Source organism: Oncorhynchus tshawytscha, linkage group LG06, assembly GCF_018296145.1.
Source record: "Oncorhynchus tshawytscha isolate Ot180627B linkage group LG06, Otsh_v2.0, whole genome shotgun sequence".
In the NCBI taxonomy this organism is placed as follows: domain Eukaryota; kingdom Metazoa; phylum Chordata; class Actinopteri; order Salmoniformes; family Salmonidae; genus Oncorhynchus; species Oncorhynchus tshawytscha.
In genome coordinates this window covers 56,152,659-56,164,292 of record NC_056434.1, presented here as the reverse complement: position 1 = coordinate 56,164,292, position 11,634 = coordinate 56,152,659, and the positions used below count along the sequence as shown (strand labels likewise).

Here is an 11,634-nt window from a genome sequence, read left to right as displayed (position 1 = left end):
TGGAAAGTGGTCTCTTCCTCGTTTGACCAAGAAACAACGAGAAGGCAATTGACAAGACTGGTGAAATCGTGTGGAAGCTGTAAGACTTGCAATCTCGGCCCCATTTAATTTCGTGCCCCTTAAACAATACATGCAGGTGGCGCATGGATATTTTTTTCAGCTTTCAGTAATCAGATTTTCTTGCGCTTTTCGATGAAACAGACGCTCTGTTATAGTCACAGCGGTGATTTAACCAGTTTTAGAAACGTGAGAGTGTTTTCTATCCACACATACGAATCATATGCATATACTATATTCCTGGCATGAGTAGCAGGACGCCGAAATGTTGCGCGATTTTTAACAGAATGTTCGAAAAAGTAGGGGGTCGACTTATTATCTGCTGACATGCGAAACATTTTGGGACTGTATTAACAGTTGACTAATGAAAGAAATATATTGACATCAACCACACACAGCAGAACAAACAATATTGGTGCAGTGCTCCAGTGGATACAAAGTAGTATGGCTGCATGCAAAGACTGCAGATACTCTTAAATGTGGTGCGGGGCTAAACTTTTATTTCTAAGCATAGAGTAATGTGTCACAGGCACCAGTGTCTTTGTACCTACATACTATATTACTTTGATGAAACTTTTCTCAATTATGACTGGTTTGTGACATTGGACTGTTGTGTGTTTTCAGACGGGAGGCAGCTGTGACCTGTGGTTTGTTCATTGGAAGCACCATGAGGATAAATAATCTGGAGTACATGCAAAAAAACATTCTGGTAGCACACAGCCATCTCAGCAACCCTGACTACGTAAGGTGTGACATTTCCAGTTTTGGGCTCAGATGAATAAAAAAATTATCAGAACTACAGTATGTGTCCTAGTGGACCAGCATCTTCATGGCAGCTATTCTGACTCACACTCAAATCTGGACCCAGATAATACCTCCGGTGAATCAAAAGAACCAAAATACCTTCCTGTTTGTATGAAAAGTGATCCCGATTCGGGTCCACAGCAGCTAGCTGACCAACAGACTTCTCACGGGAGTGTGAAGACTTGTGGTCACAAGTTGTCAGCGCATATTCAGCAGAGTTACTGCCCATCTTCTGAAAATGTCTGAAACCCTACCCCTTCAAAGAGCAGCACCTTGCCCTGAACGTAGTCACTTTCAATAGCCAACTACCACCCGGTTACTCAACCCTGCACCTTAGAGGATGCTGCCCTATTTATATAAACATGGAACACTGGTCACTTAAATAATATGTACATACTGTTTTACCAATTTCATATGTACAGTGCCTTCAGAAAGTATTCAGACCCCTTGACTTTTTGCACATTTTGATACGTTACAGCCTTATTCTAAAATGGATTAAATTAAACAAATCCTCAGCAATCTACACCCAATACCCAATAATGACAAAGTGAAAACAGGCTTTTAGAAATGTTTGCAAATGTATTCCAAATAAAAACAGATACCTCATTTACATAATTATTCAGACCCTTTGCTATGAGACTCGAAACTGAGCTCAGGTGCATCCTGTTTCCATTGATCATCCTTGAGATATTTCTACAACTTGATTGGAATCTACCTGTGGTAAATTTAATTGATTTTACATGATTGGGAAAGGCACACACCTGTCTATATGAGTTCCCACAATTTACAGTGCATGTCAGAGCAAAAACCAAGCTGTGAGGTCAAAATAATTGTTTGTAGAGCTCCGAGACTGGATTGTGTCGAGGCACAGATCTGGGGAAGGGTACCAAAACATTTTTGCGGCATTGAAGGTCCCCAAGAACTCAGTGGCCTCCATCATTCTTAAATGGAAGAAGTTTGGAAACACCAATACTCTTACTAGAGCTGGCTGCCTGGCCAAAATGAACAATCGGGAGAGAATGGCCTTGTACAGGGAGGATCACTCTGACAGAACTCCAGAGTTCCTCAGTGGAGATGGGAGAGCCTTCCAGAAGGACAACCATCTATACAGCACTCCACCAATCAGGCCTTCATGGTAAAGTGGCCAGACGGAAGCCACTCCTCAATAAAAAGCACATGACAGCCTGCTTGGAGTTTTCCAAAAGGCTCTCTTTGGCTTGAATGCCAAGTGTCATGTCTGGAGAAAACCTGGCACCATCTCTATGGTGAAGCATGGTGGTGGCAGCATCATGCTGTGGGGATGTATTTCAGTGGCAGGGACTGGGAGACTTGTCAGGATTGAGGAAAAGATTAACTGAGCAAAGTACAGAGAGATCCTTGATGAAAACCTGCTCCAAGAGCACTCAGGACCTCAGACTGGGGTGAAGGTTCACCTTCCAACAGGACAACGACCCTAATCACACAGCCAAGACAGAGCAAGAGTGGCTTTGAGACAAGTCTCTGAATGTCCTTGTGTTTCCCAGCCACAGCCCGGAGTTGAACCCAATCAAACATGTCTGGAGAGACCTGAATATAGCTGTGCAGCGACGCTCCCCATCCAACCTGACAGAGCTTGAGAGGATCTACAGAGGAGAAACTCCCCAAATACAGGTGTACCAAGCTTGTAGCGTCACACCTAAGACTCAAGGCTGTTTTTGGTTTGTCATTATTAATTATTGTGCATAGTTGAAGAGGAAAAAATTTTTTTTTTCCATTTTAAAACAAGGCTGTAATGTATCAAGAGGTCTGAACTTTCCGAATGCACTGTATATAGTGTAAGTGGTCAGACTTCTGAGGATATCCTCCATCAAGTTGGAAACAAATTAAAAGGATAACCATAGTTCTGACTGCAAGTCCTAAAAGTCAGGATAGGAAGAAGAACCAAAACGGTGACATTAAAGTGTGAGGAAATAAATTGTGAGGAAACCCACAGCACCAGAGTCAACATAAGCTCATCTCACCAACCGGACAACAAAAAGAAAAAGGGAAATTAGACTTGTTGTAACCAATGTGGGAAAAGCATTTACAACCATAAACTGGTACACTCGGGAGTAAGGTTAACAAAGCTGCACCGACTGTTGGAAGAAGACTGGCAAGAGGGCATGCAGCTTCTCAGTGTGATAAAAGTTTTGTCCAGAAGAGGGCATTGACAGACCACAAAAAGAGACTCATGGGATCAGCCGTTTGTGTGCACTACGTGTGGGAAGAGCTTCAGTTTTGTCCTGAATCTCAAAGAGCACTAGACAATACACTCAGAGGAGAAGCCAAACCACTGCACACAATGCAAAAAGAGCTTCAAAACAGTACAATACTTCAGGATACACCAGCTCACACACTCAGGAGAGAAACCCGATTGTTGCTCACACTGTCAGAGAATTTGGCCACTTGAATGCGGTCAGAGTGCACGAGAAGCTGCACACAGGAAACACGCCTTTCAAGCTTGAGCATTGTTGAAACGAGCTCCAGTCTGGCTAATTACCTCAATTATGTATTTGTTTATTGAGATTATAAGTAAGCAATTATAAACTGGGTAGTTCTAGCCCTGACTGCTGATTGGCTGGAAGCCGTGGTATATCAGACTGTATACCACAGGTATGACAAAAACATTTTTTTTACTGTTTTATTTACATTATAATAGCAATAAGGCAACTCTGGGATTTGTAGTATAATATATACTACATAAGTATAGGCCTATTGGTTACCTGTTTTATGTAATTCAAGTAATCCAGTTACATGTTCTATTTAAGCACGAGCCCATAGGCTGTTCTTCTCCATAACTAGACGCAGAGTGCCTGGATACAGCCATTAGCCATGGTATATTGGCCAATTACCCAAGATGCCTTATTGCTATTATAAACTTGTTACCAATGTAATTAAAACAGTTTAAAAAAAATCATAGCTCTGTATATGGTCTGTTATACCACGGCTTTCAGCCAATTAGCATTCAGGGCTCAAACCATCAGTTTATAAAATGCTACAACACAGGGAGAAGCAAAACGGGAGTTGGTGCAGGAAAATAGTAAGTGCGCACCGAACAGGGCAGCGTGTGTCGGAATTTTCTGTAGCCTATGCTGAGGTGAAGTTGAAGTGGAGAGCCAGAGCCAAGACGTGACATTTTCGACTGGAGGTGGAAAAAGTGTTGTGAGAGGGCGAGAAGAAGAGAGAGAGAGGGAGAGAGTGGAGCGTAAATAAGTAGCCTACCTATAGCGTTTACTTCGTAACGCATCACAGCAGGACCGTGGATCGAAGGCACTTAGCCCCTACGGACAAGGACAAGGCAGGTAAGATTAGATGATGAAGATGTGATAATTAACTAAATATGGTTGCGTTAAAGCAATCGCAGTATAGAGCAATGAGCACAATTAATTGAATAACTGATACTTTGATGGTTTTTGTGTACTGTGTCACCTAACCGATTGATAGAGGGTAGCCTATAGTAGGCACGTTTTTGGGCTGCTTATTTCTGGACTTGCTTGCTAGTAGGCAGGGCAAACACGTTTTGGTGATTTCTGGTATCTCATCAAAATCAATCAATCGCAGCACATGTTTGGACTCATTCAGAAATACCATTGGAAATGAATGCTGAAAGTTCAATTTATATTCCTAAAACTTAAGTTGAAAATGATGCATGCTGTCGCTGGTTCCTGTTGACAAGACATTTGGAGAAATAGCCCAATGTCAAAACACAGTTTAAGGTGTCCAAATCAATAACCAATATGCAGAAACTGTTTGTGATATTGAAAACATTTAATATACACATACATGTGCAACAATAGTGTTATATATATATATATATATATATATATATATATACACTTTTTTTTACGAGCACTTTATAAATTGCACACGTTCCAAAAAACCTGTTTTGACAAGTGGCAATACATCACTAATATCGATTAGGGGGAAATCAGGTTGTACGTCCTGTTGAAACTAACACAACTTCAAATCCACATGGAAACTGGGTATATTTTTTTACATCACTGGTTGGAGAAGAACCTGAAGAAGACAGTTATATGTTAGAGTGATGCATTTTGATTTGGAGGTCGCCAAAAAGGAAAGAGAAACGCAACACTTATTTGTCAATCACTCATATTGATATGACCTTGAAATCAGTTGCGAGAGGGGGGAGATGAGGTTGCACGTCCAGATAAAACTATTAAACACAGCTCAAAAACCACACGGAATCTGGGAATAATGTGTACATCACTGGCCTGAGGATAATTTGTACAGCTCAACACTTTGAAGTGTTGCACTTTGATTTAAGTGGGTCGCCAAGGTGGTAAGTGCAACGCAACACTTTTTGTTAATCACTTTAATCGATATCTCGATAAAATCAATAGAACAGGGGGCAAACGTGTAGCGCTGTTTAAACTAACACTATTCAAAGGCCACATGGAAACTTTGAATAACCTATACATGGTTAGTTAGATGAGAACTTGTAGAAGGCTTATATCTATATTGTGGAAGGTTAACTGTTGATTTTGGGAGGCTTCCATCATGGAAAAGGGAACGGGACACTTTTCTGTTAAACGCATCATGACGCAGCATAGGATATCAAAAGTGACAATGATTGGCTGCTTTTTAAGTTGTTGTTTGACTGTTAAATCCTTGTATTGGTGTGTGGCAGTGGCGACCAGTCATTCAGGGCAGGTGGCACATTTTTTGCAAAAAAAATACAACTATTTTGGGCTTGCCAGTTTTGCATGTTATTTTCGCATTAATGTGCCACATATCAGTTTGCAAACAATGTAAAAAAATAAATATATATAATTGAGTTAATAAAGCCGCATACAAACTAGGGCTGGGCGGTATACCGTAATTTACTATATACACCAGTATTTATGCATGGCTCAAGGTCATTGGCCACAGATACAATGATGTCAAATCACGTTATACAGTGGGGCAAAAAAGTATTTAGTCAGCCATCAATTGTGCAAGTTCTCCCACTTAAAAAGATGAGGCCTGTAATTTTCATCATAGGTACACTTCAACTAAGACGGACAAAATGAGAAAAAAAATCCAGAAAATCACATTGTAGGATTTTTAATGAATTTATTTTATTTTTATTTCTAGGTGACAGGGTAGCCTCGTGGTTAGAGCGTTGGGCTAGTGACCAGAAGGTTGCAAGTTCAAATCACTGAGCTGACAAGGTACAAATCTGTCGTTCTGCCCCTGAACAGGCAGTTAACCCACTGTTCCTAGGCTGTCATTGAAAATAAGATTATGTTCTTAACTGACTTGCCTAGTTAAATAAAGGTGTAAAGAAAAAAAAGGGACACCTGTCGACAGTTTCCTGTGAAATTGGAGGGCGCGCAATTCAAATAAATAATCCTTAAAACTATGGATATTAAATATCTAGGTACATACAAGTGTCTTATATTGGTTAAAAGCTTAAATTATTGTTAATCTAACTGCATTGTCTGATTTACAATAGGCTTTACAGCTAAATCATGCCCATGCGATTGTTTGAGGACGGCACCCCACATCAACATATTTTTCAACAAGTACAGTGTAAGGCGTGTGTACTGGCGGTAGAGAAGTCAGGCGCAGGAGAGCAAAGTCTGTGTTCCAACGGTGCAGATTAATGATGAAAATCATTGTGAACAAAACACAACAATCAAAATGGGACAAAACCCCAGACATAACGTGCACAAGCACTTACAAAAAACAATACCGGACAAGGATATATGGGGAACAGAGGGTTAAATATACAACATGTAATTGATGGGATTGAAACTAGGTGTGTGGGAAGACAAGACAAAACAGATGAAAAACGAAAGGTGGATCGGTGATGGCTAGAAGACCGGTACCGCTGAACGTCGCCCGAACAGGGAGAGGGACCGACTTCGGAGGAAGTCGTGACACACAAGCTTCATAAAAATCACAAATAGCGATTAAGTAATCACTTACTTTTTGAAAATCTTCCTCTGATTTGCAATCCAAAAGGGTCCCAGCTACAACATGCGTGGTCGTTTTGTTAGATAAAATCATTTTTTATATCACTGGGGCGGCAGGGTAGCCTAGTGGTTAGAGCGTTGGACTAGCAGCCGAAAGGTTGCAAGTTCAAATCCACAAGGTACAAATCTGTTGTTCTGCCCCTGAACAGGCAGTTAACCCACTGTTCCTAGACTGTCATTGAAAATAAGGATTTGTTCTTAACTGACTTATGTAGTTAAATAAAGGTAAAATATAGATTTTCTTTTAAATCCCAAAAAGTATTTTGCTGGCGCCATCGATTTGAGTTCAACATGCAGACAAATGAATCCAAAAAGCTACTGGTAAACCTTGTTAAAACAAGCCAAACTACGTTTCTATTTAGTCCTGAGGTACCCTAAAATGTAATTAAACTAATATTTTATACGTAAAGAAGTATGTTCAATAGAAAATTAAAATTAGCAAGTACACGTCCTCTTCGTCGCACGCACACAGACTGATTTCCAACTGTGACTCACAGTATCAAAACTCAAAATTCTTCCTCGTTTTGGAAGAAACAAGCCTGAAACCTTGAACAGACTTTTGACATCCACAGGAATTGCAATATGGAAGCTAGAATTGCATAGGACCCCATAGCTTTCTGTTGTAAGAGCATGAGATCTCAAAAAAAAAACATTCTGGTTGGTTTTTCTTTGGATTTTCTCCTCCCATATCAATTGTGTTATAGTCTCATACATTATTTTAACATTTCTACAAACTTCAACGTCTTTTCTATCCAATGGTACCAATTATATGCTGATCCTGAGTAACAGGCAGTTTACTTTGGGCACGTCAGTCAGGCGGAAATTCTGAAAAAGGACCCTAGCCCTAACAAGTTTAACTCCACGTGACAATTAACGGTACAAAACCAAAGATATTGATATGTTATAAGCAATCAATCTTGTCATTGTGATTATTATAAATGATTATACTAGCATCATCAATCTGAGGTAAAAAGGATGTGTAATTCCACTCAATTGTATAGGGTGTAAATGCAAGCTTGTGTAAGATAGTAGCACAAACTGTCCACATTAGGAAAATTAGAGCAATATACAAAATGTAATATGGGAAAATCATTCAACCTGTCAATGTTGAATGATGATAGTATAAATTGCCCACTCACAAACTATTGCAACGATGACATCTATTTCTCACTCATTTAATAATTTACAGAGTAAAAAAATGCTTTCAAACACTAAACTGGGCGCTCTAGACTAAAGCCTCCATAGTGTCTGTTTAGCAGCCTGAAAGTTTGACATCCCTATACCGAGCCTCTCTAGCAAACAAGTAGTGTTCAATATTAGGCAGAGGCTTATTTATAAGCTACCAAATAAGACGAACACTTCCGTCAATATGTTGCCTTTACTATACTATGTTTAGCACTGTTGGGAATGAGTTTTAAAACTTATCACAAACTTATTTGAAAGAAGACAGCAGCCTAGCCTATATGGCTGGTTTATTTCAGTTAGGGTGTTTGGGAAAAGGTAGGCTATGTACGTACATTGTAATCAGTAATGTAAATTTTGGATTAGCCAAACAATCTGATTTACTTTCCACATAAGAGGCATTAGAAGAAGAAAAAAATGAATATTGCCAATTGAACTATATATATTGCAGAATAAATTCATTAGCAAAATCATTGTCGTAAAAACAACGATTGATAGATATCTTAATCTTCTTCAATTAAACCGTTATTGGGTTAAAATTAGGGCTATCCCCGACCACAAACAATCTTGATGGACCAAAAGTCGTCTGGTTCTTTCGACCAATCAACTAGTCAACATTTTTTACATATATAGACACACCCTATGTGATTTAATAAAATAATCTAGGCATATATGTAGGCTACAGAGCTTGTCTGATGCTTTAAGCACACTGTGATTAAGTAATTAAGAGACACACATGACTCAAGGGAGCCAGAGAACAAGATAGCCAAAACAGGAAAAAAAACCTGTTCTCAAATCAGCTCCTCCTGCTGCTGGCCTTTGCCGGTATTAGGCTACTCCAGGGGTTGGCAACCTTTTCCAATAGAGGGGCCAATTATTCTTACCATTTCTACCGATCTGCATGCCATTTATGATTTTCATATGCACATTGTCATGTGATTTAATAAAAATGATATCTAAATGTAAATTAAAAGTCAAAATAAATCATTGGCTATGCAAGGAACTTGAAACAGTGTATCAAGTTGGTTCAGCCTGAAGCTTGCTAACAAACTTGCAACATTGTATAAAATATTCTGGTCCCTCTGTTTCCTGCACCAGTGAGCTCAAGACACACAGCTGTATTTGCGCAATTGATAAGAAGTAATCAGGTCGGCTTATTTTATGACATTTCCACCGGATCAGAGCCTTACATTTTTTTTTCCTTTCACAGAGAGTGGTTATTTCAAATAGGCTACATTGAGTAACTATTACTATACGCAATGGATGTAAAAACAGAGTTCGTTAACCTGCTGTTTGAGGTGAAGGAAAAATTGCTTTGACAAGCTCCACAGCTCAGGAATCCCAAATGGCACATTTATAAGCTTACATTTCCACGCAGGTGTTGTTTGGAGCACTCCAAACAAAATACAATGAATGAACTGACAACTCGTAAATGGAATAAACCCAAACTTGTTTCTCAAAGTGAAGCCTAGGATGTCTGCTCCACAAACAATGTGTCCACTCCGACAACGAGAACTGTAAAAGACAGTAATAATAATATATATATATATATAACCAAACAAACATTGTGTATTAGCAATTATGGGAATAAACGGTAAATCTACTACTGGTGTGCCATCCCGCGGCCTCTGCAATGGATTAGTCCACTGAGACAGGCTTCAATCAAGATGTGCCATAAAACATTTTTTGCAACTGCTCGACTAAAAAGATTCTCGGTCGACCAACAGCCTATCAACCAAACAATCGACCTGTCAACTAAATGGGGTCAGCCCTAGTTAAAATACACATACATTTGTAAACAGCCATCCACAACAACCACAATCAGTAAGGCAGAAATAGCAGCAGTGTGATTCACATCAATGCGCTATGTAGATATTGGTATTGTCACAATCGTTACAATGAGTGGACCAAGATGCAGTGTGGTATGGTTCCATCCTCTTTATTTTGAAGTGGAACTCAAAGAAAACAATAAATGCAAACTGAAAACGTGACACTGCTATAGTGATCACAGGCAATACATAGTCAAGATCCCACAAAGGGGAAATGGCTGCCTAAATATGATCCCCAATCAGAGACAACGATTGGCTGCCTCTGATTGGGAACCATACCAGGCCAACATATACAGTGGGGCAAAAATGTATTTAGTCAGCCACCAATTGTGCAAGTTCTCCCACTTAAAAAGATGAGAGAGGCCTGTAATTGTCATCATAGGTACACTTCAACTATGAAAGACACAATGAGGGAGAAAAACCCAGAAAATCACATTGTAGGATTTATTATGAATTTATTTGCAAATTATGGTGGAAAATAAGTATTTGGTCACCTACAAACAAGCAAGATTTCTGGCTCTCACAGACCTGTAACTTCTTCTTTAACCTCTACTAACTCCCCATCCCGCGTAATCTTCGCCTGACACTAATTTGCATAACGCATCGGGCATAAATATCCCTAGAAAATATTCCTATTCATGAAAATCACCAATGAAATATTAGCCTTTTGTTAATCACCCTGTCATCTCAGTTTTTCAAAATATGCTTTACAGCCAAAGCTAGACAAGCATTTGTGTAAGTTTATCATAGCCTAGCATAGCATTATGCCCTGCTAGCAGCAGGCAACATTTTCACGAAAATAAGAAAAGCAATCAAATGAAATCATTTACCTTTGAAGAACTTCGGATGTTTTCACTCACGAGACTCCCGGTTAGATAGCAAATGTTCCTTTTTTCCAAAAATATGATTTTTGTAGGCGAAATTGCTCCGTTTGTTCTTCACGTTTGGCTGAGAAATCGACCGGAAAATGCGGTCACAACAACAACAAACTTTTTTCCAAATTAGCTCCATAATATCGACAGAAACATGGCAAACGTTGTTTAGAATCAATCCTCAAGGTGTTTTTCACATATCTATTCGATAATATATCCACCGGGACAATTGGTTTCTCATTAGAAGTGATTGGAATAATGGCTACCTCTGTACTTGACGCAAGATTTTCTGCTGGAGCCATCATGTGACCACTTGCTCAATGTAGTCCCTTACGGCTATTCTTCAACATAAATGCGTAAAATACGTCACAATGCTGTAGACACCTTGGGGAATACGTAGAAAGCGTAAGCTCATTCGTAGCCCATTCACAGCCATATAAGGAGTCATTGGCATGCAGCGCTTTCAAAATATTGGGCACTTCCTGATTGGGTTTCGCCTGTAACATCAGTTCTGTTATACTCACAGAAAATATCTTTGCAGTTTTGGAAACGTTAGAGTGTTTTCTATCCAAAGCTGTCAATTATATGCATAGTCTAGCATCTTGTCGTGACAAAATATCCCATTTAAAACGGGAACGTTTTTTATCCAAAAATGAAATACCTCCCCCAGAGTTTCAAGAGAGGCTCCTCTCCTCCACTCGTGACCTGTATTAATGGCACCTGTTTGAAGTTGTTATCAGTATAAAAGACACCTGTCCACAACCTCAAACAGTCACACTCCAAACTCCACTATGACCAAAACCAAAGAGCTGTCAAAGGACACCAGAAACAAAATTGTAGACCTGCACCAGGCTGGGAAGACTGAATGTGCAATAGGTAAGCAGCTTGGTTTGA

General features: G+C 39.5%; 1 protein-coding gene across 1 annotated transcript in view; it reads left to right on the top strand.

The window, feature by feature from the left end:
- Positions 1–3,898: 3,898 nt before the first annotated feature.
- Positions 3,899–11,634, top strand: part of LOC112253505 (cadherin-23) — a 331,981-nt gene continuing 324,245 nt past the window's right edge. The window contains exon 1 of the mRNA XM_042322765.1: positions 3,899–4,181. The gene's annotated coding sequence lies outside the window, so the exon portion shown is untranslated. The remainder of the gene's footprint in view (positions 4,182–11,634) is intronic.